At 41.6% G+C, this 26,695-nt stretch overlaps 2 long non-coding RNA genes across 2 annotated transcripts in view; one reads left to right on the top strand and one right to left on the bottom strand.

The window, feature by feature from the left end:
* The window catches only part of LOC137855950 (uncharacterized), a 157,348-nt gene that overhangs the window by 13,157 nt on the left and 117,496 nt on the right, over positions 1–26,695 (bottom strand). The window lies entirely within an intron of this gene.
* Positions 2,261–15,249, top strand: LOC137855951 (uncharacterized). Its single transcript, XR_011096080.1, has 2 exons — positions 2,261–3,109; positions 15,015–15,249. It is a non-coding gene; the product is annotated as an uncharacterized lncRNA (long non-coding RNA).

A 26,695-nucleotide genomic window follows, 5' to 3' on the forward strand; every position in this document is an offset into this window, starting at 1 on the left:
CTGTTCATCAGGTTGCATTCCAACATATACTAGCGAAGAAGGAAAGGAAAAAAAAAAAAAAGCTAAAAATCTTATGTTTTACTAGCATTTCTGGATTCCTATTGCTTCCATAAGAGGAGAATGGTCTTGCAGTTCAGGTGCTGGGAAGGGCTGCCAAAGTGCCAAAGGCAGATCCTGCCATGGCCACAGACCCAGCTGGTGATATGGAGAAATGTGCTCTTGGCCGCTGTGTACCAGTTGTCTGGGTAGGAAGAGTTCACTCCCCTCTGTGACTGTATTTGCACCATGAAACACAAGAGGACACTGGACACAAACATTATAGTGACAAGCAATGCACTGAAGCTATTTCAGCAGAAATAAGGAGCAGAATAGCCTCCAACTTTTATTTTCTGCAGCCATTCCCTGGTCCTGGTAAGACAATACGAGGAAAAAGAGCCCTTCTGAATAAAAAAACATGTAGAAGGCCTGAGGCAAGATGCAAGCCCCCTGTGTTTCATGCCATGATACACACAGACCACAGCCTGTATTGCATTGTACAGAATACACACCTTGTGTGCATGCCATCCAATTGTATGCACCCGAGCTGTATACAGTCTTTTTTTTTTTATTTGTGAGAAAGAGATTGTACAGAAAAGCTTGGCAGCTGTTTGAACTCTGTGGCATTAGGAAAAGTTATCTAGACTGTAGTTCAACGAAACCTTAGCTGCCCCTTGAATTATGATGGGGACAAAGATAAACTAGAAATTGGACCTGCTGCTATTGCATTTCCTTGTCTCACTGCCCATCCCAAGGAAATACAAGTTAAATCTGCTTCAGTGCAAGCATATGAGATGAAACCTCCACAGCAGCACTGTGCAGCTGTTTACATTAGAGAGAATTGCTACTGAAAAAAAGAAGAGAGTCCTGTGATATAATTACAATCCATGAGCACACCATCACTATCATTTCCAGAGGCATTTGGGAGGCAGTTGTAGATTTCAGAAATGAAGCTCACTCAGGAAGGACAGATGCCAGATCATTATTCTTGGCTTTAAGATAGAAAATAGCTTATGGGCATAGGTGTTATTTACTGCCTGCAGTACATTTCAAAGAACAGCTATCTTGTCAATCATATACTCTTTGTATTACTTGACTAGGTCATTTTAATTTTGCTGTGGTTAGTTACTTTAAAATCAGTGTTATTCTATGATCAGCTACCCCTTATCTATGGTGGTGAGAATAGCTTGGGGTTGCAAGTTAAAGACCACAAATATGACTAGTCTTGGCTCTGAAACTTTGAGGCCCATAGGCACAGTCTTCTCTTACAAAATGCAATCATTATGGCATGCATATAGCCCTAAGCTATTTCACTTATTAAGCCAACAACTGCTTAAAATGGCAAGCTGCTCTTGGAAAAATCAACTTGCTGCTTTTTGCCTGTACAAGATCCCTTCTGATACACATAAATTTTTAGAAAATCTAAGCCTAGGGCAATTGTCTACCTCTGAGATACAGTTACAACAGAATAATAAGTAGACTCTCTGTTACACTTCTGTGCTCATCTTTACCCACAGTATGTGGGTGCAACAAGCAGAAATTATTTGTTCTCCTCAAGGCTAATTTAAAGAAAACACCAGTGGAAATGTGGCTTTGTGTGCATATTTGGTGTGAGGGCAATCAAGAAAAATATTAGCCTGAAGGAGCAGAAATAGTGCAGTATCTTTCTCTAGAGCTGGTTCTGAGAAGTGTGAAAATGCAATTATCTAAGACTCAGATACATCCAAGCTCATCACCTTTAAGTCGTTCTTCTGTAGGAATGAACATGGTACCCCGAACTTCAGTCTACAGCAAGATTGTAAAGTCCTCATACAAGTGCTTTGATCATGTTACAAAACTGGTGAGGTGAAAAGAATCAGAAAATAGAATGGACAAAGCTGGAAAAGCAGGGAAATGCTGAACTTTATTTCTCCTTTTCCTTTCATTGCACTTGTGAAAGTTGTATGTAGCAATAGGAGAAGATCCTGGCTACCAATAAAAAACTCCACACTAAAGGGCAATCTGAAGCATCGCTATAAATCACTAACATAGTTCTTGATAAAATTAGACCTGTGACAAGCCAAGGCTCATCAAAGGCATGATGAACACACTGTTGTGTCTGAACAGACACTATCTGCTCTCTGGATGAGGAGTTTGGATAGGTGCTACCTTCTTCCAACCAATAAGGCTTTGAAAGTATATTTTTAAAGGAGGAAAATCAGAAGTGGAATAATATGGTGGCACTGTGTCATGGTGTTGTCCCAGGGTGTGGTCTTTGGGACTCTGAGACTTTGATCTAACAAAGAGGTAGGCAACCTCCCCACTTCTTAGTGTAAAAAGAGGGAAAAAAAAAAAAGTATTGAGCTAAAGCATTTCTTCAGATTTCTTTTGTTTTCTTCTAGATTAAGTATCAGGTTGATCAGGTTGCAGGTTTTTGTAACCCCCATCAGACTGGGAGAAATCCTCATATCCAGGCTGCAGTCATGAAGTCCAACATGCTGTATACAAATCAATGCTCAAATTGTCTTTGTGTAAATACAGAGTTTCTAATGCTGGTTACACGGCATTTTACTACAAGGGTAAAATGTTGGTGAGGGTAAATTGCTGGTGACCAGAGGGTGTTGAGGCACTGGCACAGGTTGTCCAGGGAAGCTGTGGATGTCCCATCCCTGAAGGTGTTCAAGGACAGGCTGGATGGGGCTTTGAGCAGCCTGGTCTGGTGGGAGGTGTCCCTGCCCATGGCAGGGGGGGTGGAATTAGGTGGTCTTTGAGGTCCCTGCCAACCCAAGCCATTCTGTGGCTCTATAAGCCAACAGGAGGTACGCACAAGGCCTCTGCAGTGGCTCTGATTGCACTAGCACACCCTTTCTGAGAAACAGCACTGATAACAGTCATGCGTTCCTCTCCCTATGCCAAAACTGGCTTTCAGTTCCCCCATCATTGGCGGGTTACAGTGCATGCCATGACGAACACTGGCCGTCCTCCCCGTGGGAAGGAGAGCCTTTCACCGGCGGTGATGTATGGCTGGACACGTGCAAAGTGCTGGCAGCTGTGGAGCTCTGGAACTCTTCAAGATAAAATGCACTTTCTGAAAGTAAGATTACTTTTATTACTGAGCTGATGTGGAACGATTCATTTTATGAGGTATCTTTTCAAATAATTTAATTATCATATTAGCTGTTTTCATAGGTTGTATTCTAAGGGCACAATTTTGTGACTGGATGAAAGATTGCCTCTCACCAGCTTCATTGTACAAACAGCCTGAAGCTCTCTGCCTTAAATATCTACCCAGAAGTGGGCTGAATGTGTGTGGGAAGTGAAGAGATACTTTGGAAACAAAACGAGCTCTTGCACAAGCACTGTTTTTCGAGAGTTTTGTTCAGACATTTACATTTTCTAAAATAGCTAATAATCCTTTGGAGACTGAAAAATGAGTATTTCCATACTCTGTTTAATACTGATCAAATGATTTCACAATTGTTTATGGTCAGTATAATTTTGCTCTGGCTATATCAAGGTCAATCTTAAAAATCACAAAAATCTGTGATTGCGTATCTGGAAAAGTTCTACTTTTCCACATGAAATATAATGCAACACTGGGACTGCCAAAAAGAATCTCTCTGCACCTTATAAATGGTGCAGTTGCAAAAATTATTAACCTATGGATCTTGAAGCCAGAGGGGTTATAGAGAAATGATATAGGGCTAGGGAGAAATTGGTCAATAGCATTGTTATCAAACTATTATTATTATTAGGTATTCTAAAGTTATTATTCCTTTAAGGGATAAGGGAATTAAAAATGTCATAGCACAAGAACTCCAAAATATTTCTAGTAAAGATAATACAACCTCTAGAAGATGCAATCCACTACATGACACCTCTGTATTTCAAAATATTACTCCTTTTCTTTCTTTCAAACATAGTTTCAGCATGGATGGAATTTTGATCACACTATGATTGCATTTATCGAAACTGCATTTTCCAGGTGAAATGATCTTTTTGGAAGAAGTTTAGTCAAAACCTTCCCTTTTTCTGCATCTGCTGGCATATCATGCTCACGGGAAAACTATCTCCGGTGTGCTGGAAAAACCTGTGGTGGCCACCATGTACTCTATTCAGAGAGCCCCAGAGGGCCTCAGACACATAAGCTCCAGCTCCATGTTGTCAGCATGATGTTCCTTGCTGGGACATGTGGTCTCACCATAATGGCAGGTGACTGTAAAGGAACTGCATGGAAACTGTTCTTCCTTTCCAAGTGACCGCAGCTGCAAGAGCATTGCTGTTTGCTGAGGTACTGAACTGTGCACTCAGAGCAGGCTCTCCAATATGCTAACCCAGCTGTGTGCTGCTGGACAATTCATTAATGAAATGAAGGAAGATTCCGGATAGCAGGGTGACACTAACATTGGCAAGCTGACAACCAAAAGTTGTCTCTACACACCCTCAACTGGACTCACTGTCCTTCCTTTGACCCTGAGCTCCTTCCTCTGGCTTTGAGTAATGCGTGTAAGCACTCCCAGCTATTTCAATATATCTTCTTCCTATTTTTCTTCCAGCATAAAAGATACTCCTCCCCCACTGCTCTTACTCATATTTGCCTTCCTTCCTTAGAAGTGAACACAACTTATTGTGGTTGGTGAGCCTGAGCCCCATCCACTGGGAAAGATTCGTGAAATAGTTGAGCCCAGATTTGCAGAAACATTCACGTGCTTGTTTTTCAATGCAGCCTGTAAGAGTCAGCCCTCACCCTCAGCCCTCAGGAATGGCAGCTTCTGCCATGGCATTAAACTCAGTACCACTTGGGTAGCTTGTGATGTCAACATCCTCACAGCTGGAAGATTTTCTTTACAATATCTCAATGAAAAACACCTGTTGAAAAGCACGACCCTACACTAACACTACCTGCAAACTGTTCTGTCTAGAAGGATATGTTCGTTGTGCTTAACCTCCCATACGAGAACAAAAAACAAAAACAGAACAAAACAAAACAAAACAAAAAAAGTGTGGGGGCGTCTGTAAAATCTTACCTAGCTTACTGAATTTCCCAGGAGATTATGGCTGAACTTCTCTGGGTGAAACGAGGCATGCAACGAAGTCATTTGCCTTTCCACCCTTTGAAGTCTGTCTCTGCGGGTTATACTTCATACAGATGTTTAGATGGCCATATGAAATCTAAGCCTGAGACGATTAGTATTTCAGTCTGATAGCTTAAGTACATCACTAGCATGCTTTATGTTTGGTTAGATGTGCCAGAACTGGCATACATCTGAAGCTGATCCTGAGATACCTTCTGTGCACAGCTGAAGACAACCAGGAAGAAGAGTGGGCAAGGGAAGCCATCCAGTGAAGGACCAAAACAGGTCTCCAGCTATCCAAGCCAAAAGCATTTGGTAGTATGGCTGGGAAAATAAATAAATAAATAGACAGATAAATAAAGGCACATGAAGCTTTCCTTCTTGCCATGTAACATACCTTAGTTTCACCCAGTATTCAGACTGAAGAGATACTGGCTCCAAGCAGAGCATCCGCCAGTGGCAGGATCACCACTCCTGTGTCACTCACACAGGGAGGTGGGTAAGAAAAAGCTGTGTGTTTTTCTTACCTAATGCAGTCAATAAAATTCATAAGCAGTAAACCTTTTTTTTTATTATTATTATTATTTTTATTATTTATTTTTATTCCTCAGACTTTTACAAGTTACTACAATCAATTATAGTATAGTTTTTGTGATTCAATTTCATGTTTCTGGGGGGTTCCCACTACCAGCAGTGGAGAAGTCAAGGATGGCTGCAGAAGATAAACATAGGGGGTATTGCCACAAATTGCCACATGCTGTTACAGCAGCAAAATCTCCTCCATGTTTCTACATGGGAAAGTCTTTAATACAAAGACATAAACCTCTGTGACAGACAAAATTTCCCTAAGTAGCTGGGGAGCAGAGAGAAACCCAAAATTGCTCCCTGAATTATATGGTGTGTTTCTGTCTGAACAACAAAAAAGACTGAGAAAAAAATAATGAAGAAATTAAACACAAATGCAAATAATTATCAAGTGAGTATGAAGGTTTTCATTAATGTGGGGCCAAAATTACACAGTAGCATATAAAATCAGACAAATACACAAACTGCCAAATAAAAATTGCATTGTGGGAAACAGAATCTTAATTACATTTTTAAAATGATGATGGTTCATTACATAACAATTTCTTATGTTACTGCTCTGAGATCCTATCCTAAAGTTGTCTGCATCTAAAAATCCAAGGACCAGAGCAAGAATGTTAGTGGTGACCAAAAGGGAAGGATTTTTCTCTTCCTCGGTTTTCTGTCATGGAAAAATATCTAAAAATGAATGTAAGTAGAAAGGCAGCAGCTTGCAAAAATGCAAAGTCAAGCTTACCTGCGGCCCACCTCTACACCAATCTTGTTTACCCATCAACACCTCAGGAACAATTTCTTCTTCATTCACATTCCTCAACAGCAGCCTTTATTATATGGTGTACCACATCCTAACATTAATTAGCACTTCACTGGCAGGATAAGTATCATTTTTCAAAAGGACTGCAATTAACAAAATAAAACAAATCCCTTTTTAGTTCAAGTAGCATTGCTTCTTTCCCCATCTTCAAAGTGATGGTGTCAAATTGTTGCTTTCCTCTCGCGGCTTGCCGTAAACTAGCAACAATGGAAATATTTTCCAGTGCACGACGGTTTTCACTTGCCTAATGCCTTTCACCTGAATATTTTAAAGCATTTAGCAAAAGCAAAGGGTGGGGAAGGATATTGATTTTCTTTGATTTTTCTTCAGTTTATATGAGGAGTTGCAGGCAGAGAGGTGGTAAGTAACTTGCCTCAGGTTACAGAATGACTCATCAGCAAAGTCAATAATATAACCCAGTCTTCTGGAGTCTCTGATTATTCTGTTCACAAGATAATCCAACAAATGCGATGATTTCACTTCAACTTGAAGTTTGGTAATGTGTATTTCTTGGAAAAAAGTGTTCTGTTTGTGCTGGGGAAACATCCTGGTTTATTCATTGTGTTGATATAATAAATTGCTAGCCCATCCACTGCTGGAGAGCAGTGCCAGTGATGTTCTGGGTTTAGAGTTCATGAATGACTCTCACACAGTCATCATCTTGAGAACTGTGTGGCAAACTCACAACTGTGAAGCTGCTGGAAGGGGCACAGCAGTAGTAGTCTGCAACAGCTGGGAACGCACAGAGTCTTAATGGCAAAGAACTAAATAAATACTCTTTATTTTTTCATGGACTTGTTTGCAATATGATCTTCTCTCTGTGGAGGAATGCCTTAATAGATGCAGCTTAAAGGTTTCTTTCCGTACCTTTGGAAACAAAATAACTGAAAAGAAAAAATTGATACGAGCTCTTATATATAAAACCAGTGTCAATTTGTCATTAAAATATCGTGGCTGAAAGTGTTGACAAAACAAAAATGTTGACTTGCAATGTTAACCCTTGGGAGCAGTCTGAGATCTTTATGGTATCATGGTCTTTGGAGAGGATTTTTTGGCTGGACTGGCTCTCCTAAGGGGTGGCATGGGCTTCCCCATGCTATGGCTATTGCAGGGCTCCCTGAAGAGCACAAGGACCTGAGATGGCCACCCCAGAACTCCCACAAAGTCTGATGAGAGACTTGCTGGTGCCATCTGAGTTTCTGAGGTGTCTCTTGACTGGTTTTGTACTTAGAGGTGGGCAAGAAGAATACAGTATTGCCTCTGAAACAAATTTCTCTTTTGGACAAAAATTATTTTTTTCAAAATAAATAAAGAAAGAAAGAAGGAGAAAAAAAAGCGTTCCCCAGTAGTGTCTCTAGAAGGCCAGCCCCATTTTTCTGGGGGAGCTAACAAGGCAGAAGCTTCAGTGACTTGCCCTCACAAGACGATTAAAGGTTTTCAACAGACTTCCTAGACCACCCTAAATAATCTTAGACCACCACAAAGAAAACGATATTTGTAACATTCAGATTCTTTCTACTTCTATTTGGGATGAAATGCAGCAAAGTCACGTGGCAAGTGGTGTTGCGGAGCCTGCTGCCAGGTAGCACCTCCAAAAGCCTCCTGATGCATCCTCTGACATAGCAGCTGGTGTGTTGTGCACATTGATCTACCCAGGCCTCAATGAACTCTAAGGGTGGTCCAAAATTGTGGTACTTCAAGAACTGCTTCAAGTGCTGATTGTTGCTCCACAATTCAATACTACATCCTCCTTTTCAACATTTTTCTGAATTCAAGTGTCATGAAAGCTATTGCAGATAGCACCATATCTGTGCTTTGCATTGAACTTTTAGGGCCTCCATGTGGAGAAGGGTGCTGACTGTGCTGACAAGCACAGTCCCTTTCCCATTAAATACTCCTGTGCTGTGAGGAAGTATGACTCCTAGTGGCTTTTTAGCCCACAGGAAGAAGGGTGATGCTACTTCTCTCTTTAACATGAAACTTGTCCCTTGAACAGACCTTGTGCTGCCCACCTTGGAAAACATTCTGACTTTTCAGGACCGAGACTTGTATGGCACAGCTGGGACTTAATCAACCCTGTCACGCAAATCTTTCAGATTCATTTCTATACCAAAGTTTTTGTTTAAAAAAAAAAAAAAAAAGATCTGGGAGAGACATCACAAAGGGACTAAAAGCTGTACTGGAGGTATCTCCCCTGCGGGCATTATTCCTCTGAATAGGGCAGAGTTTAGCACAGGTCAAAAGAAAACTGCTGATCTGGAAATAATGGTGCATGCCGGAAAGACCCCGCCGTCACACCCAGCCCCCCGGCTGCGCACCCCCACCAGCCAGTGCCACAAAGGGAAACGCAAACAAGGATTAGCTGCAAAATTGTTATTACAGCTCTGTGGAAATAGCATTATTATGACGGTTATTATCACGCTCAGGTCATTAAAGACTGCAGCTCTGTGCCAGAGATGTGAAACAGCGGCTTCAGAGATGCTCTTGGGAGTGATAGGTCCGTGCCGCCTCAGGCTGCTCACTGTTGCATTGCTTTCCAGGCAGTCTTGTTGTAATGTAACCTCTGATAATGCACTCTAACAATATTTTACCATCAAATATAAAAAGTCAGGTTTGCAAAAAGCTGAAAATGACGCTATCTTACACAGCACATGTATATGTTGGGCAGTCCAATGGACGTTGCTCTGGGTTAACTTCAGTGAATATCCCCTTCTAAAAAGAAAGTATACAAAAAAGTCCCTTTACTTTGTTTAATTACATCATGATGTACACTATAAAACTCTATCCTAAAGGCATAAACTATGTTCAGGGGTGAACATAACAGGCATTATGCACAGTAGTGGTGGGACATTTTTTTCAACTGTCAGGTGTTTTCTACCAACTGTAGATATTCCATACCAGCCTGCTACTACTCCCTTCCCTTCCCTTCCCTTCCCTTCCCTTCCCTTCCCTTCCCTTCCCTTCCCTTCCCTTCCCTTCCCTTCCCTTCCCTTCCCTTCCCTTCCCTTCCCTTCCCTTCCCTTCCCTTCCCTTCCCTTCCCTTCCCTTCCCTTCCCTTCCCTTCCCTTCCCTTCCCTTCCCAGTCTTCCAGCCAAATGTTAGATTTAAGACCACTGGGTGTATACTAACTTTAACAGAAGTTCTAGGAAGGAAAGCTCTGTGATAATCTACCTGGTTAAAACTTCCCTGAAATGAAGGTCAAAATGCCAGACTGAGTTACACCAGGCTAAGGGAATGGACACAGCCAATCTCCAACAGCTGGTTCCCAGAGACTCACACTCAGTGGAGAAGGGTCAGGAAAGGAATGGAAAAATACTGAGTGTTGTTTGGATTTGACTCACCCCCATCTTAAACTTCAGGTTTTTGGCCACGTACCTGGTGGGTGTAAAGTATCATGTAAAGGAAATTACAAAGAGGCAGGGAAGTAAATCATCACCCTGAAGTCCCAGCCAAAGCGAGGGCAGTGAGCGGTGGATATCATCCTTTCTTCCAGAGGTGGTCTCAGAGCTGCCTCTCATCCCTGCCATGCCTTCCTTTTAAACACTTTTTCTGACAAACAAACAACAAACAAACAAACAAACAGCAGAGGACCCAATTGAATTTACACCCCCAAGTCTAATTGCCTAATTTACCTGTTGACAAGGCAAAACCCACCCTGATGTTATCTGTCCTTAAAGCAGGCCAGGATGAGGCTAGCTATCGTGCAGGAAGCACTCAGTGACAGGAAGCATTTCCTAGATGGATCTATTTTCATAAGAGAAGTACCTTGCCATTTTGACATCTAAAGGTGGTAAAAGACAAAAAACAATGTAGCCTCCACTGCCATACTTCTTCCCCACAGACTGAGGTGGTGAGGGCAGACTTATCATGTGGTGTTTTACACTTGAAACCTGGGGTCTGTGCTTATGCAAACACAAATCTTAGATGTCTAAATACATTTGAAGTCTCCTTGCACTGTTATATCTGTAGTATTCTGTGTGACTCTCTTCAGTACTATCTGTATATATTGAGGCTATCAGAAATGGAAGACCTCCATATCACTTTGTGTAATTAAAAATCCCTGTAAAATAATACAAAAGTCACTTTACGGTAATACTTGTGAAGTTACACTTGGAAAGCTCTCAAGATCTATAGAAACAGATCAAGAAATAAAGATATATTTATATATCTTATATAAGATATATTTAACGGGTGAAAAAAATCCTGTAGTATGTAGCCTGCATCCATCCAGGAGAGCCAGGAAACTTGATCTGTAAACTCCTGTAAGCATGAATGGAGGTAACTACTTCTTTGTACACAGAGGAAATCTTGTGCTTGTTAGACAGAAGGAGTATTCCAAAGCATCCCTCATCTGGTTGTGAATCTTGCTTTTCCATATATTTTCATCTTGCAAAGGAAAAACAGGCTTCAACCATCCTAAGGAGATTCCTTCAGACTGCATGCTAGTGTACACAGCAGGGCAGTCATGACTGTAGTGAAAGATCTGTATTTCATTGGCAAATATGCTTTCTGCAGTACCACTTGCCTTTTGAATATGTTTGAAAAATACGCACTAGAACGGAGTGTTCCTGTTTGCTTTTCACACTGACAATTGCCAGAGCTCAGGTTACAAGTACATTAAGTCCCTATACATATGCCAAAGAGAAAAAAATGTGCTGCTTCCAAGGGAATATGGACTTTCCAAAAATCTCTTCCTATTCCCAGCCGGGGCAGTGTTGCTCCCTACATGATATTCTCCCCTCTAAAATTGAGTAAAAGAGGGTGATGATGGTTCATACCGGATAAGCCTGGTATTAGTGGGCATGGAACTATGCGTTCAGAGAAAGTGTTTTCTCTGTAGGAGGAAAGGAAGAAAGCAAAAGTTTTGCAAGACAACACAAGTCCTAGGGTAAAATCACACCATGAGAGTGAGTGAGTAATGAAATGATGCCCTGGTTTTAAGCAGAGGCTGGGCCCTCCTTGAACACAGGAAATAAGAAGGGTAAGTTATAAAACAACATTGGAACATTGTATGCTTCATACATGCACCCCTGTGAGGAAGGAGTTAAGCAAAGGGGCAGGAGACCTGCATGGGTGAGCAAGGAGCTCCTGGAAAAACTCAAACAGAAGAAGGAAGTACACAGAATGTAGAAAAAAGGACACTTGGGAGGAATACAGGAACATTGTTGAGAGAGTATGCAGGGACGTGACAAGGAAGGCTAAGAGTTACTTGGAATTATATCTGGCAAGGGATGTCAAGGACATTAAGAAGGCCTTCTTCAAATGTATCAGTAACAAAAGGAAGACTGGGGAAAATGTGGGCCCACTGCTGAATGGGGTGGGTGCCCTGGTGATGAAGGATGTGGAGAAGGCAGAGCTACTGAATGCCTTCTTTGCTTTAGTCTTTACTGGTAAGGTCAGCTCTCCGGAATCCCAGACCCTGGAGACGAGAGAGAAAGTCTGGAGAAAGGAGGACTTTCCCTTGGTCGAGGAAGATTGGATTAGAGATCATTTAGGCAAACCTGACACCCACAAATCCATGGGCCCAGAGTGCTGTGGGAGGTGGTGGATGTTACTGTTAGGCCATTCTCCATGATCTTTGAAAGGTTGTGGAGATCAAAGGAGGTTTCTGAGGACTGGAAGAAAGCCAGTGCCACTCCAGTCATCAAACAAGGTGAGAAGGAGGACCCAGGAAACTACAGGCCAGTCAGCCTTACCTCCATCCCTAGAACAGCTAATAATACTTAATGATCTGACAGTCCACTCCAGGCATCTCACCAAAATGCTCCAAACTGCTTCCCAGGGATCCCTTCCCACATTTACCCACTGCAGACTGAATTTATTCTCCAATCTCTGGCTCCCAGCTATGCAAAAAGAGCAAATTGGCTGCTGCACGTTTCCTCTACATGTCACTGGGCTGTTTTTAAAACCATGTAAAACTACTTTGATGGAGCTGGACTCAGCCGAGCAATCCCTGTGCTTTTTGGAAGACTGAGCTAACGTTGGTACACAGTGTTGATGTCTCCACCTGCAAGCAGTGCTGGCTTTTGAGCAGGAACTCAGGTAGTGGATTTAATCGGTCCGCCCTGAGAGGAAGATGCACTTAAAAATGGAATTCCAGCCTTAGAAATTGTTTCCAGGATTAATGACAAGGTATATATGAGCACCAGATCTATAAAACAGTAATGGATCATTCAACAGAATTTGCACCTCAAAATATGCACATAGGAAACAATGTTTCTCAGAGGCTAAGTTGTTGTCTAACTCTGTAGTAAAGTATCAGAGACAAGTCAGTTTGAATAGAGAAAGCCTCAGATGACCTGATCTCAAATGCTATGGATAGGAATAGATTCCTACTTTTGTTTCCTTTTAGAAAAAACTAAGACACATCAGCCTCAATAAGAAGAAAAGCTAGCTTTTTTTTTTTTTTTTTTTTTTTTTTTTTAATATTTTATGTATGTTTAACTTAACGTGACATTAGGAAAGATATTGATTCACTTACATCAAATTAACTTGTTGAACATTAACATTAACCAAGCCCAGTAATTCCTGTCAAGCCTCACGTGTTAATAAGGACACAATTATACAATCCTGGTCTATGCCACTTCAAGTTAATTAGAGCACAAGCCTTAACAATGTGTGACATTTCATGCTCAACAGCCGCCTTACTACATCCTATGCCCATTTGAGACACCGAGTTTAATTTCAAGCTGTGGGGTTACAGCAGAGCCAGCAGATGAAATGCGTTCAGGAGTGCAAACGATGACCCTGGGAAGATGCAACAAGCAGTTAGGGGTGAGCCCCTGCATCCCACTCTCTGCTGGACCCATGTGCCCCACTGCTGCCTTCCTGCCCCACGGGGAGGAATTGCACAATGGTTACATTTTTCTGAATCTTTCCACCCGTTGACATTAACACTAATTCCTTTGATTACCACAGCTCAGACCGTTCTTCCCCCACCCTTTTTTCCCCTCTTTGTGCTGCTGAGAGCGCTTTACTCACTGTCACTGTTTCCTCTCTATCACCCATTAGTCAGCCAGCTCTCCCTGGTTGTGTGGGCTCTTCATGTGAATGTGAGAAAGCAGACATGAAAAAAACTAGGAAAATATGAATGCAAAACCACAAAAATAATGGCAGGCATTGCTGAGTCCAGGTGTAGCCATTGAACATGCATTTAACTTATTTCCGAGTTATCTTAGCATAAAATTGTGGTTGATACCGTCACTGTTGTCCTGGCAGACTTGTTGTGCTCTGAACTCTGTGCTTTTATTTTATTTATTTATTTATTTAAAGAACATCCCAGAAGATTCAAGTCCCACCTACCAAAGATATTCAGAAGAAAACATCTTGCTGTGACATTTCTTAGGGAACTTGACTGCTGCGTATTCATATGTAAAATATTTATACCTCATTATTTCCTACCAGCCTTTCTTCTCTACCACTCTTTCTCCTCCTGTCATCCAAAGAAACCCTGTCTGAAGCCACTGGGACAACACCCCCATCCCCTGCCAGCTGTGCACCAGGACCAGCTCTGTAGGTCTGCTTGGACTGCTGGTGTGTATTTGTGCACAGCCATGCAACTCAGACACCAGCTGCACCCCTGTCCTGCCTTCCTTCGCTGGTGCAATGGCCACCAAACCTGCCTAGTGGTGTGTGGATGAGATGGCTTGCAAGACACACACTGAATAAAATTAGCATATCTATTTTTTTCCCCCATATATTTCACCCTCCCATTTACCCTTGTGGGCGTGCAGAAGGAAGAAGAGCACATGAGCAATTCTGTGGCGTGCTGGTCGCACTATGGCTCCTTCAATAACGTAGTGACTTACTAAAGCAGATCAGTCTGATTTAGTGTGGGGTACCAGCAATCCTTTGGATGGCTGCTGCTGTATGATCTCATGCAGACAAACCACCTGTTAGTGGGCTGCAGCAGCCATAAATTGGTTCTGGTGATGTTTGGATAAAAATAAAAAAAAAGTCTTCGCTGTTGTCTGAGGAGATCTGATTTATCTGGATAAAATATCTATTTACTGCACAGAAATTACCATTAACATATTAGCTTAATAATAACTTCCACTAGTATCTCCTGAGCTTTCCATGCTCCCGTTTTTGTGTGGATGTATGTACCCACAAATGTGCAAACTGTAGTTATTGGAAAAAAATGTAAGCATATATAGCACTGAGATATAAATGCTACTAATAAGGTTCATAAAGGATAGGAAACCAAGCCCCACTAAAACAACAGCATCAGAAACAGATAGCAAGGAAGATTTAAGGTCAGTTGTATACTTGTTTATGGTTCCAGTTCAATTCCTCCTTTTTTTTTTTTTTTTTTTTTTTGTGTGTGTGTGTGTGTGTGTGTGTGTTTGTTTGTTTGTTTTTCTCCCCAGATTACAAATTTTGATCATTCTTAAATTCTGGTGTTTTGATTTTTATATAACTTTAACAACATCTTTAACACCTGCAACAGAAAATCTTGTATAATCTTTTTTTTCCCACTCTGTACCTTTTCTCTCTCTCTCTCTCTCTCTTTTTTTTTTTTTCAGCTTCTGAAAAGCCATACTGGAGAGAAAGTGTATTTTTTCAAACCTTAGAGAGTTGCAAAGTAGCCCAGCAAAGAAGCAGAACCCCTCTCTACCTGGGATTGTTCTATTCACAGTAATCATGAGCAAAGAATATCAAAGAGAAGTAATGATAATACTGCCACTGCTGCCAAAGTAATACCCTTTTGAATATTGCCAAATAAAAATAGCTGAAGTGATTCAGAATGTTTCTTGGGAACACATTCCTCTTCTTTCGTTAAACATGCATGAAAAAGAAAAACCTGGCTTTTGCAAAACAAGTGTGTTTCATTGGAAACGTTAAACAAACTTGCTGATAACATTGCACAGTGCCTTTATAAACACAGGCCAGGAGATGTGCTGGCCAGAAGTGGGAACCCACCACCCCTCTCAGCTCTCAGGCAGAGCTGGTGCTCTTGGAACAGATCTGTACCGCAGAAAATATACACCTGACCCTTCCCCATCCGCACCAGCATCGTGCCAGCTCTGTGCAAAGCTTGCTGGGGTCTGGATCCAGCACAGCTCCCTTTTAGTGCTCAAAAACAGGGGTCTTTGACTGCATTTCAGCTCAAATCTAGCAGAAAACTTCTTCCTCAGACACAGATATTGTGCCAGTTTTGAGATAGATATTCCACTTTGTGTTGGTTTTGGATGTGAAACCAACATTGGCCTGATCATGGAAACTGAGTTGCAGCTTTGAATTTGGAGAGGCACTCGGCTCTCCTGAATGCTTTTAAATGCTCTTAGTCCTTTGGATGAAAAATGCTCACACCTGTTTTACCATTAGTCACTTGGCAAAATGGTGGCAAAAATGCCACCACTGTCTCCACAGGACCAAACCCTAGGGTTAAACCTTGCTAGATGCACAGCTTCTTCTTGAACACCCTCCTAATTGTACTAAGTACCCAAAGGAAAGGTATTTGTACAAAAGAATCACAGTCCAAATGGCATTTTCTTTCACTCCAAACAAAGCCACAACGTTTACATATATAAAACACAGCTCCCTGTGCCATATTCTGAAGGTGTTTTCAGGCAAGATAACATGCTGGATGCCAAGACTATGAGCCGCTGAACAGAAAATCCAGCTATCATTAATGCAGGTATCCATCCTCCAGTGGAAACAGACTCCATCAACAGCAGACAGTCGTGGCTTTTAATATAATTCAGCAGCAGATAATACAAAGCAGCACTTTCACAACTGGAGCATGGATGAAAAATGACACAGTCCAGGAACATGAAAAGTAACAGGCCTAGCAGGGTGAAGTCCTGACTGGCTTTAACTGGAAAGCCTGTTTTCTCTTGAGCACACGTGTTTGCCAACTTCAAATGGCACTTACTATTTTTGGTAAAGTTGTTGCAAGCCCTCACGCATACTTCGTCCAGCACCAGTTCAATGGTATATGATAATCATTTGGTATTAAATGCTGGCAGCAGAGCCAGAAGGTTTCCTTCATGCATCCTCCTACAACTGCCAAGGCAATCAAATTAATTCTGTTAACAGCCTGCCAAGTCAACCAGCCCACTAAACTGTCCCGTCTTAAAAATGAAACTGAGACATTCATATCATATCATGCCGTTTCCCCACCGAGTGCGATCGCTGGACCCCAGCCAGCAGGAATGACTGCTATCATCATATGATGCCATGCGATGGCTCTAATGAGCTGACATTTCCTGTTGCTAAATTGCCATGTCTGAAAGCCAAACCAAATAGTGTTCAACTATTGGAAACCAGACGATGGTTTCTGACTTTTCCTTTTGCCTTCTGTTTCCTCGCTTTCAAAGTTTCTCCATCCAACCCTGCCTAGATAAAGAGTCAAAAGCTGCTCTCACACCATATGGAATATATCAGACTGGTCTGTAAAATGAAGCTGTCTCGTGTTGCTTCCCTAGGCCCTGTTGTCTGCTCTAAAACTGAGCCATTCCCATGTTAATGGAAACAGGGGGCTGCCAGGAGTGAGCATCGCTGGGGAGACAACACGCAACAGCCCAGCCATAGTGTTGTGCCCAGGGTCCACACCTGAACTTGATGCCAGCCCATTTCCCTGTCCTCTGGCCACACAATTCAGCAGTTAACAATGGCAGAAGAGAGATTTCAAATACCCTTTCTAGGATCTCAAGGGAGTCAGTGGAGAGCATTCGAGTTACTGTCATTGTTATATCTTTTGGGTCTCCTGTAATCACCACTTAGTATAGCGAAATGTTCATGCCTCTCCTTAGAATAATTGCCTTAATTTTTCACCATACATTTTTCATCCAAAAGAATACTATTTAGGAGGTCAAATCACCATTGCATTTTGAAATCATTGTGGTCTTAACATGGTGTTAATGATGTAAATGATTCTACTGAAGCAGGAACACAACAGACACTCCAGGAATACCAACAAGAAGAAAAATTACATGCTCAGGCATCCCACGGCGATTCAGAGCTAAAAAGTAACCTTCTGTGATAGGTTCTTAACACATACTAGTTGGCAAGGTTAGTGAGATATCAGACAAATATGAATTGAACAAGGAAAAAAGAGATATTTTGCCAGAAAGAGGATGGAAAGTGGGAAGAATAGCAGAATTTATTTGTTTATTTTCTTCACCCATATACAAAAGGCCACCAGGTATGGGGAACTGTAATTTTTCTACGTTCTCATTTGCTATGCTAGGGTATAGTCGGAGCAGGGATTTTATCTAGCTGCACCACGCTGCTCTGTTAAGACTATGAATGAAATAGGAGCCTGTTTAGCTGGCAGCATAGTTTTCTTCATAGCCTTTACTTTTGCTCTCCAAATGGTGTATGGATTTCATGTACCTCAAGCTGTACTTGCAGACTTTTTCCTAATCCGCTGCACTGGTAGTTTTGGCTATTCTCCATCAACTTAACTATTAAGTCTCAAAAGTCTGTTATACATTTTATAGACTTGGGGGAAGCTCATTTTTCTAGTGTGCAGGCTACTTGCAAAGGGCTGACCTTCATCTGTTCAGTTTGGCTTGCTCTCTTTTGAAGTAACACATTTCATGTTAGCAGCACTAATAAATAATAAAAAGTCATTTCACTTATTTCTTTGGAAGAGATCTAATTTGAGTAATGAAAACTCTCTACCACAGGAAAATGTTTCCTCTGGCAGTAAATGCCCTTTACAGCAGCAACACTGAAAAATCATTGCTTGTAACAATCCACAGCAGTGGTAGGCACCGAACACGCCTTTACCATTTCCAGTTGTCTATGTCATGAGCAAGTCTCCTCTGTAAGGTTGCATGAAGCGACAAAAAAGGTGAACAAAACCATGAACACTAGGAATAAGAACTCTTCAGATTTTGCTAGTTTAAGAGGTTTTCAACATAGACATTTTTCTGAAAAGGAAAATAAAATGGCAGTACCCCAAAGATATCTCAAATAGACTTACACCTAGACTTTTACTGTAAGATAATCTGTTCCTTCCCTGCCTGTTCTGGGATACAGAGGTCAGTACACTTTAGTTCAATACAATCACCAAGTATGTCACGTGTTCCTTATAATTTTGAAAGCATTCACTTTGTTCCTTCCTAGTGTGACAAAGATTTCTAGGAGGTTTAAGGGATATTTAAAACTATTGAAGAATGGTACTGGCTCAGATAAAAATAATTTTATTCTCAAAGTACTGAGAAGAGCTACCAATGCTATATACGGTCCTTCTTCCCACCCCAACCACTTTTCTTGGGTAGGGATTTCTATTATCGAGACACTACAATCTAAGTTACAAGCCTGTATGGTTTCATGGAACCAAACCAGTCATCTGCCTTTGTATTTAATTTTCATCTTCTGAAATTACTAACTAGGAAAAATGGATATTTTTCCTAGGTAGTGACACATTTCATTAAACCTGACTAAAATTCCATAGTATTCATAATAGGTGTTTTACACTCTGTAGTTTAAATAGAACTAGATATTGTATCAGACAAACAGAAAATAATATTCACATTCAACCATCACATAGTTTTTTGTTTAAAAATGTGTAACAAATATAGTAAGCATCGATATAATAGTGTACACAATGCAAATAAGAATGCAGGGTTGGGTAAATTAGTCCATTTAAAATAGGAAGTGTCCCAAATCTCAATAGGGTACCGAAAAAACAGGTCAGGACAAATTTGCTTAACTTAGCCATAGGGAGAATTATTTACAGTTGTTATGTTAATACAGATAACGTTTTTCAGCAAGTGGGCTATGATGTACTCTACTTTGTGTTGACACTGTTTTCTAATGCAACAGCTGGGTTCATATGGAATGAGTTTATTTACAAGAGGTGATCTTTCAAACTACTGTTTCTCAGAGAATTCTGGAGAAGAAAATGGGATTGGTATTAAAGAAATGCCCACAGGATTAGTTCTGTTCTCTATCAGCCAAGAGGAAAACACATGAAGAAAAATGCAAGCGACTTTCCACCCCTATTTTCATGATGCTTGCATTCATTAACAGGCACACGTAGGCACACTGACCTGTTGCTGGAAGGGTGAGCACATTGAAAAGAATGAGAGAAGGAAAGTTACATCCCAAGCTGACAATGTCTGTTAATTAATTAAGAGAATGCTAGGTCATTTCTGAATAGGCTTAGTGTCAAACTCATGCTTCCCTCAGACTCTGGCAGTGTTTACAGCATGTTGTTGATAATATAACTCGAGGTCTCACTGACTTTGACAGCTCCGCAAGGGTATTTTGGAAGGATTTAGTGTTTTTGAATAGCTCATTTCACTAACCCATAAAGAAACACTTTCCTTCAACACAAGCACAAGTGGTTATTTTCTATACTTAATAAGGCCAAGGTAAAGAAAACTCAACTGCATATTTTTAAATATTTTATCCTTACACAAGCCTGGGTTATGCAGAACACAGAGCCATATACATACTTTCACAGAGAAGGTAATAATATCTGACAAAATCTCAAGAACTGCCTAACCTGAATGTCAAATTATTCAAGAAGGATAAAAAAAAAAATAAAAAAATAAAAAAAAGGTACAACAGAAGTATTATTACGGATAAGAAAAAGAAAAACCCTGTCACATGAAAAGCTGCATCTTCTGCTTGTCTCTAGGGTAGAGAAGCATCAGAAAGTCTAAAACTTCTGTACATTTCCTACAGTACAACATACACGTATAGTATTAAACAACCACTTTTATTTGAAGTATGTGTGGAAGATCTATGCCTATAAGCAGTTCTGTGACCATATTCAGGGCCCATCTATTTACCCAAGACATTTCCTTACTTACAGGTTAAGTGTGTGGGAAATATGGAGAGACTGAGCTGTAGGGGTTAAAGAATTTGGACTTTTCTCCACACTTCTAGCAAGTTTTTAGATGTTCCTATTCTGTGCTAGACTTCTTTTAGTGTACTGAAGACTTTTTCTATCCGCTACAATAAAATCCTCTGTAACCAGTATTGTAAAGTTAGGCTTAAGTTATTTTCTCTTATTCTTACTCTTACTCTTACTCTTACTCTTACTCTTATTCTTATTCTTATTCTTATTCTTATTCCATGTGAAAGAGTTTAAAAATTCCTCCATGTTTCACACAGGTTTTCTAACATGAGATGAGAGACATGAGCAGACTGAAGATTTCTATGACATATGTTACTACAGAGTGAAATTAACATCCAAATCTCTAGCTCATCTGCATGTACAACCTGAGGAAAGAAAGAATAGGAAGTAGAAATAATTATAAAAAAACATGTTCTTCTACTTCCTTGTACTCTTTTATTTTATTTTATTTTATTTTTTTTTTCATTAGTCACTGAGTTTTTTGGTTTTTATTTTTTCATTTTATTTAGATGAAAGGTCATTGTGATATACTGTCTTCATCACAGTACAGTGCGTATGTGTCCCAACAACTCATAGGTCCCTGTACTTAGGAAGTTAATTAAAAATACAGTATTTTACTACTAGCTTTGGATTTCTTTTAAATTGACCTTCACTTCTACAAGAGCCTTTAAATGCTTTCTCATAAGCAACCAAGACCTCTTTTAGTGGATCAGCAGAGGCAGTTGTGTCCCCCTTTCACTGGGGCTAAGAACGGTTTCAGATGTTAGCATCTTCATATCCTGTCCTGCACTGTCCCAGTAGATCTGGGATCCATTTAGAGCCCTGCACTTAGTCATTACATTAGTCATAGACGATGAAAACATTCTGTTCCTGTTAGCCGTCCAAGCACTAAATCCCAGCCCTGGAGGATATGCAATAAATACAACACAATTGTGCACCGAGAGAGCCTGGCTGGGTTGGGTAGTGCAGGAAGTGCATTGTGTGATTAATAAACACACATGAAATGCTTCTTAATGGCAAACTTCTGAAGCTGCAGAATCTATATAACCTCTCCTAATTTTCCTTGCATGACCTTCAGGGACATTAAAAGTGAGAGCTGAAATGCACCAAAGAGGATTCCACCTCAAATTGGCACCATGGAGCAGTGCATGTTTCATTCCTCAGTCAGCTGTGTTGACACGCATTTATGCTAGGCAAATGTGGTAAAAGAAAAAAAAAAAAAAAGGTATTCCAAATGAAATCATAAAACATATTCTATTTTAATCACTGTGTTTTACAGAAAAAGACTGTAAGTGGGCATAGCCAAATGCAGTCTCCATAGCTTTGACCAAGTACAGACACTGAGCGTACTTTTCACTTCCAGGATTTTCTGTAGTCTTTGACAAATATCTTTACTCATTGTTTGAAAATAAAGGATAAGCACTGTGGTAAGACCTGTGAAAAGCAATCAAATTAAATGCCATCCATATAAACCTGAGAAAAATCTGAAAAGTCAACAATGCCTCCATCAGAGAACTGTTACAACACTTCACTGTTATAATTATTATAATGTTATAATATCTTCCTTAGCAACAGCCTATGGTTTGTTTAAGCTAAATAAATTTTAAGAGGTTGACATTGTGATGATTCAGTGGATAATATAGTTGGGTGCTTGTTAAGCTACAAGTAAAATTTAATCCCATTTCATTTCATAAATGACACCTGATTAAGCTTGCCCAGCATGTCATACGCCAGAGGAGAGCCACCCTGATACAACAGCTGAACTGACTGAGAAAAATGATGGGAGAGGACCGAAATAACAGCCACCATAATTCATTCTTTCAGCTAGGATAATAATAATTCAGTTAGAAAAGGATGTGACTATTCCTGTCTTGCACAGACTTGAAGAAAGTGACTTTCCCAAGGTCACCCAACAAAGCAAGTACTTGAGTCCAAACTGACAGAATCCTACCCAATGTTCTCCCCATTAGGTCACAGAGGATGTGCTTCATTTTTACATTTGTTTGTTTCCAGCAATGAATGCACACGGTATCTCCTCAGTTCAATTCAGCATGCTTTCTGTTTGCATTTTGTAACTGAAGCACCTTGTTATGGTCTTGTCACAATCTACTCATTAGGGAGCAAGTAATTCAGTATGCATCATTATCCTCTTTGCCTCTCTTTGCACCCACGCTTCACAACACTGTTGGAATTTGCAGCCTCTAAGCATTCACAAAACAATTTATTTCACTGTAGAAGTTACTCCAATTGCTGTGGCAACCCCATTGCTCTGTTCTCCGGAGGACCCCCAGCCCCAGATCCCTGGTAGCTGGAGTGTGGTGCAGACATTTCACAGCGGGACTTCTGCAGCCAGGAAGGGGGCTTGTGTCTGGCTCTGGTCTGAAACTCCCTCTAACTCAGCCACAAGTCCATTCACCTAAGTTTCTGGGGTTGTTCAGCTGTTAAAAAGTAAAGGTTAGCGTTTTTGACAAAAACTAGCTGGGAAGGTGCCTGGCTTTCAGCGACAATCCCTAATACAGACATTTTTGGGATTTCCTAAGAGAGCTGCGTTCAGCTTCACAAAAAGCAAACCTGAGTCAGTTTAGAAAACACAGGAGAGGATTGCTTGGGAAGACCATGAGAGCACATGTTCACGTTTGATCAGAATGGCTCTGGTAAGGGCCTTACACTTCTATACAACACAGCTGCACTTGGAGGCACTGAAAGAGAGGTGCATGAAGAGGCAGCCTGTATGACCTCGATCTTTTCCAAGCACTCTATTTATCCCCAGTGCAGCACTAAATCCAAGAGATTCCTGTGACCCTGTAGTAAGAGCCGGTTCTATTACAAGCATAGCTAAGTCTTCACTTTGGTATCAGTCATGCCGTGGTCTGCTCCCCTGCTTTACCATCTGGAATTACAGAGCAGAGGCCTGAGAAGTTTCCATGGTGGCTGCAATAACAACCAGTTGCTTCTCTCTGTCTGGGAGCCATCTGATCTGTTTTGTATTCAAAGTCTTTGCTGGAAGGAGTTATGGTTCTGTGAATATTATTGTGTTCTTACTCACACATTTATTAGATACAGAATATTTTTACTGAGCACTTCTTAGAATCATTATAAAGCACTTTAACACTTTTATATGCTTTAGCCAGCCCTGGTCTCTGCCTTGGCAACTGTGTCTTGCACTTTTTCCCTCCCTCTACCCACAAATAAAAGAAAAAAAAAAGATATAATTCAGGAGACAAATGCTGAGAGAATCAGCAGATGTGTTTGAGATCCTCCACATTCTCTCTGACTCAGGGTCTTATCCAAATCCCCAGATGAACTCTATGCAACTGATTTCACTGATTTGAAAGGGTTTAGATCAGGCCTTTTTCACTGACCTGGGCAAGTCCCTTTGTCTCCTCTACTTGTCACACACTTTTGTGGAACAGAGATGGCAACAGGAACCTTTCCTCAAACTCCTTGCCTGGGAGCTGCCACGTAACTAACCACGTGTTATTAGGATGACAGACTAGGAAATAGTTAATGGTCCAGCCACTATTACTGCAGGTTGAAAAGAAGTATTTTTGTTTGTTTACATTTCCCTGTTGCTTACAGCACTCAAAACAGCATTCAAAACTAAAAAAAGAAATATGTGATGATGAATTATGTGTTTATGTGTTTGTTTCCCACCCACATTTTCCTACCATAAAGAAATACTTCCTCACCAAGAAATGTGGGATTAAGAGCAAGGCATCAAAGGACAGGACAAACATTAGAAGCCTCTTTTGCATGAGGGCTCTGTTGTGCAATTTTTGGGACTCGAATGTGAGGAAGAAGCCATTCCTCTTTCTCTGTTGGGGCTGCTGTAAACATGCTTGGCACCAGTGGTGGTGGGTGGTTGGGTGTAAGACCCTCTGGGAGCTCCTCACTGTTCCTGGAGAAGGTACGAAGCTGTGCTGGCCCACTAGGGCTATTGTGGTGGCTCCCCAGTGCAGGGAGGCTGGGCTTGCAGGGGCTTTGCTGCTGGGGGATTCCTGGTCCCTCCCCACACTGCTGCTCCACATGCCTCTGCCTGCTTGCAGCAGCCCAGTCCTCCAGCTCCACTGATTTATTTGTTCCCCAGTGCAGAGCTCTCCGAGACCAGCCCTAAGCCATGGGTGAGCTGCAGGACAGCCAGTGGAGGAGGAGAGCAGCGGGCTGTACATGGTGATATTCTCCAGCCGTCACAGGGCACGCTGGTGTCATGAAGGGAAATGATTGCCTATCTGCACTTTTGGGAGGGCGTGTTAACAGCTTGTGGCTCCGTTCACACTTCCATCTGTCTCCCTTCCCCTCCCCTTCTTGCTCTCTTCTCTTGTCGGATGCTTCAAGGAAAATAAAATTTATGGAAGTGGTTCCAAGAGCTGTTTTTTCTGCCCTGGTGCTAGTCGGTGCATGCTCCACTTGGGCTCAGCCCTCCCTTCCTGTGGCTGCCCGGCTCCCAGCTTGCTCACCCCGTACCAAAGACAGCTCACGTTTCCACTCACTAGCTGCTCCTCCTGCGCCACAGCCCCCAGCTCTGGGGAGCACAGCCTCAGCAGTACCAGGTACTCGCAGCTCCCTGCCTCTTGCACCTCCTTATCGGATAAACTTCCCTTGGTTTCCACCCTGGGAAAAGCTTGAATCTCAAGTCTGCTCTGAGACAAAGCAGTCAATGATAACTATCTATGTGTGAATGAGCAGTAAGAGAAAGGCAGGACCCCTTGCTTCCTTCAGGTTCTTTTCCTCCCTCAGCGTGCCACAAAAGTATCTTGCTTTTGTGGATGCCAAAATTCATTTTGCCAGGACTTCTGAACTTGCTCTGGTCCTTTAAGCCCCAAGCAACAACTGCAGAAAGCAGGTCCTTCCCTGTCCTCCTCCTCCTTTCCTGCTCCAGACTCTCCTGCATCTTTGCCTGCCTCATTTTCTCCCTGTATCCCACTGCAGGGCTTTTGGATTGCTCTATCTCTGTCAGTGATAAGATTGCACAGCGCAGAACTTGCAAATGCTATCATAGAGGTGCTTTCTGGGTATCATAACGCATCTTAGCATTGATCACATGGTGATAGCTGTTGCTATTAAGAGTGCCTACATTAAAACTATTTCCTTTAAGCAATGTTAAATACTTGTCATGATTGATTTTCACCAAGAGGGATCCCCAAATGGCCTAGTCTGAAAAAATAGCCAACAGTCTGTAAAATATTTCATGTAACAAAATGATAAGTACACAAAGAATGTGTTTATGTGACTATAACAAATATAAAATTGATATTAAAATGAGCTCAGAAATTAAGATCCTGTCAGACAGGAGCCAGCTGGAAGTGGTTTTCTGGAGGTGTCCTGGAAACCTGAAACTGAAGCAGCAGTGCCAGCAGGCCCTGGGACCAGGGACACTTACGGTGCTGTTATAAGTGTTGCCCAGCTGACAGACACAGAAGCAATATAAAAACAAGTCCGTTTTTGAGGCTTGTTTCTTGGCCTACTATCCGCAATGATGTCTCACCTCCAATATAGCCAGTGACTCATCCTGCAATTATTGCTGTTGTCATTCTGGTCCAAATTGCTTGGAGGAAGGGAAGTACTGATAGAGACACTTCAGAAGATTAAAATAACCGTGTCTGTGATGCTTTATAAAAGCTTTGCTATAAGGAACCCACTTTCCCCATGATTACTTTGTTTTGAATTCACTTGTGCAACACATTCTTGGAACAGTACAGTTTGTCTCTGGAAACGGGAACTAGTGACAGGAGATTCATTGTAGCTGGGGAATATTTTCTTTAAAGAAAAGCTGTCAGGTCAAGTCAGGTTTTTATATTACTGTTAGTAAAACAAGGTGTTTACATACCTGTAAACCTGCCACTTTTTTTTTTTTTTTTTTTTTTGCCTGATGAAAGTCACCTTTAGAGAGCTAGGTGGAAACTGCGCTTGGGCACTGGAGGCAGAGCACGAGAAGGAAAGGCCAAGTGGAGGGATGCACTCCCCTGCCCCATCTCCCTTTGCAAGGTGCCAGCACCCCAAACTTGGCTGCAAACCCCGCCAACAGCAGGGATGTGCCACAGGGAGCTGCACTCACAGCCTGTCCCAGCAGCTCTGTCCATGGCTGCAGGGCCAGATCCTGCCTTCAGCCAACCTCCTGCCCACAGCAATCCTGTGTTTTTGGGGTTATGTACCCCCACCGTGCCCCACCATCTCCGAGGAGGGCAGGACAGGGCGACACTCAGACATGTGGCAGGGCAGGAGCACAGCCTCTGCCAGCATAAAACATACATTTGTCCCCAGCTCCCTGGGAAACGCCTGAGCCTTTGTCTAATGCTGATAATTAAGATACTCCAGATGATAAATAAAAGTGCTAGGAACTCACCCTGCTGTATATTCCTCCTCTGGAGGCAGCTAGCCAACTGC

Source organism: Anas acuta, chromosome 4, assembly GCF_963932015.1.
Source record: "Anas acuta chromosome 4, bAnaAcu1.1, whole genome shotgun sequence".
NCBI lineage: Eukaryota > Metazoa > Chordata > Aves > Anseriformes > Anatidae > Anas > Anas acuta.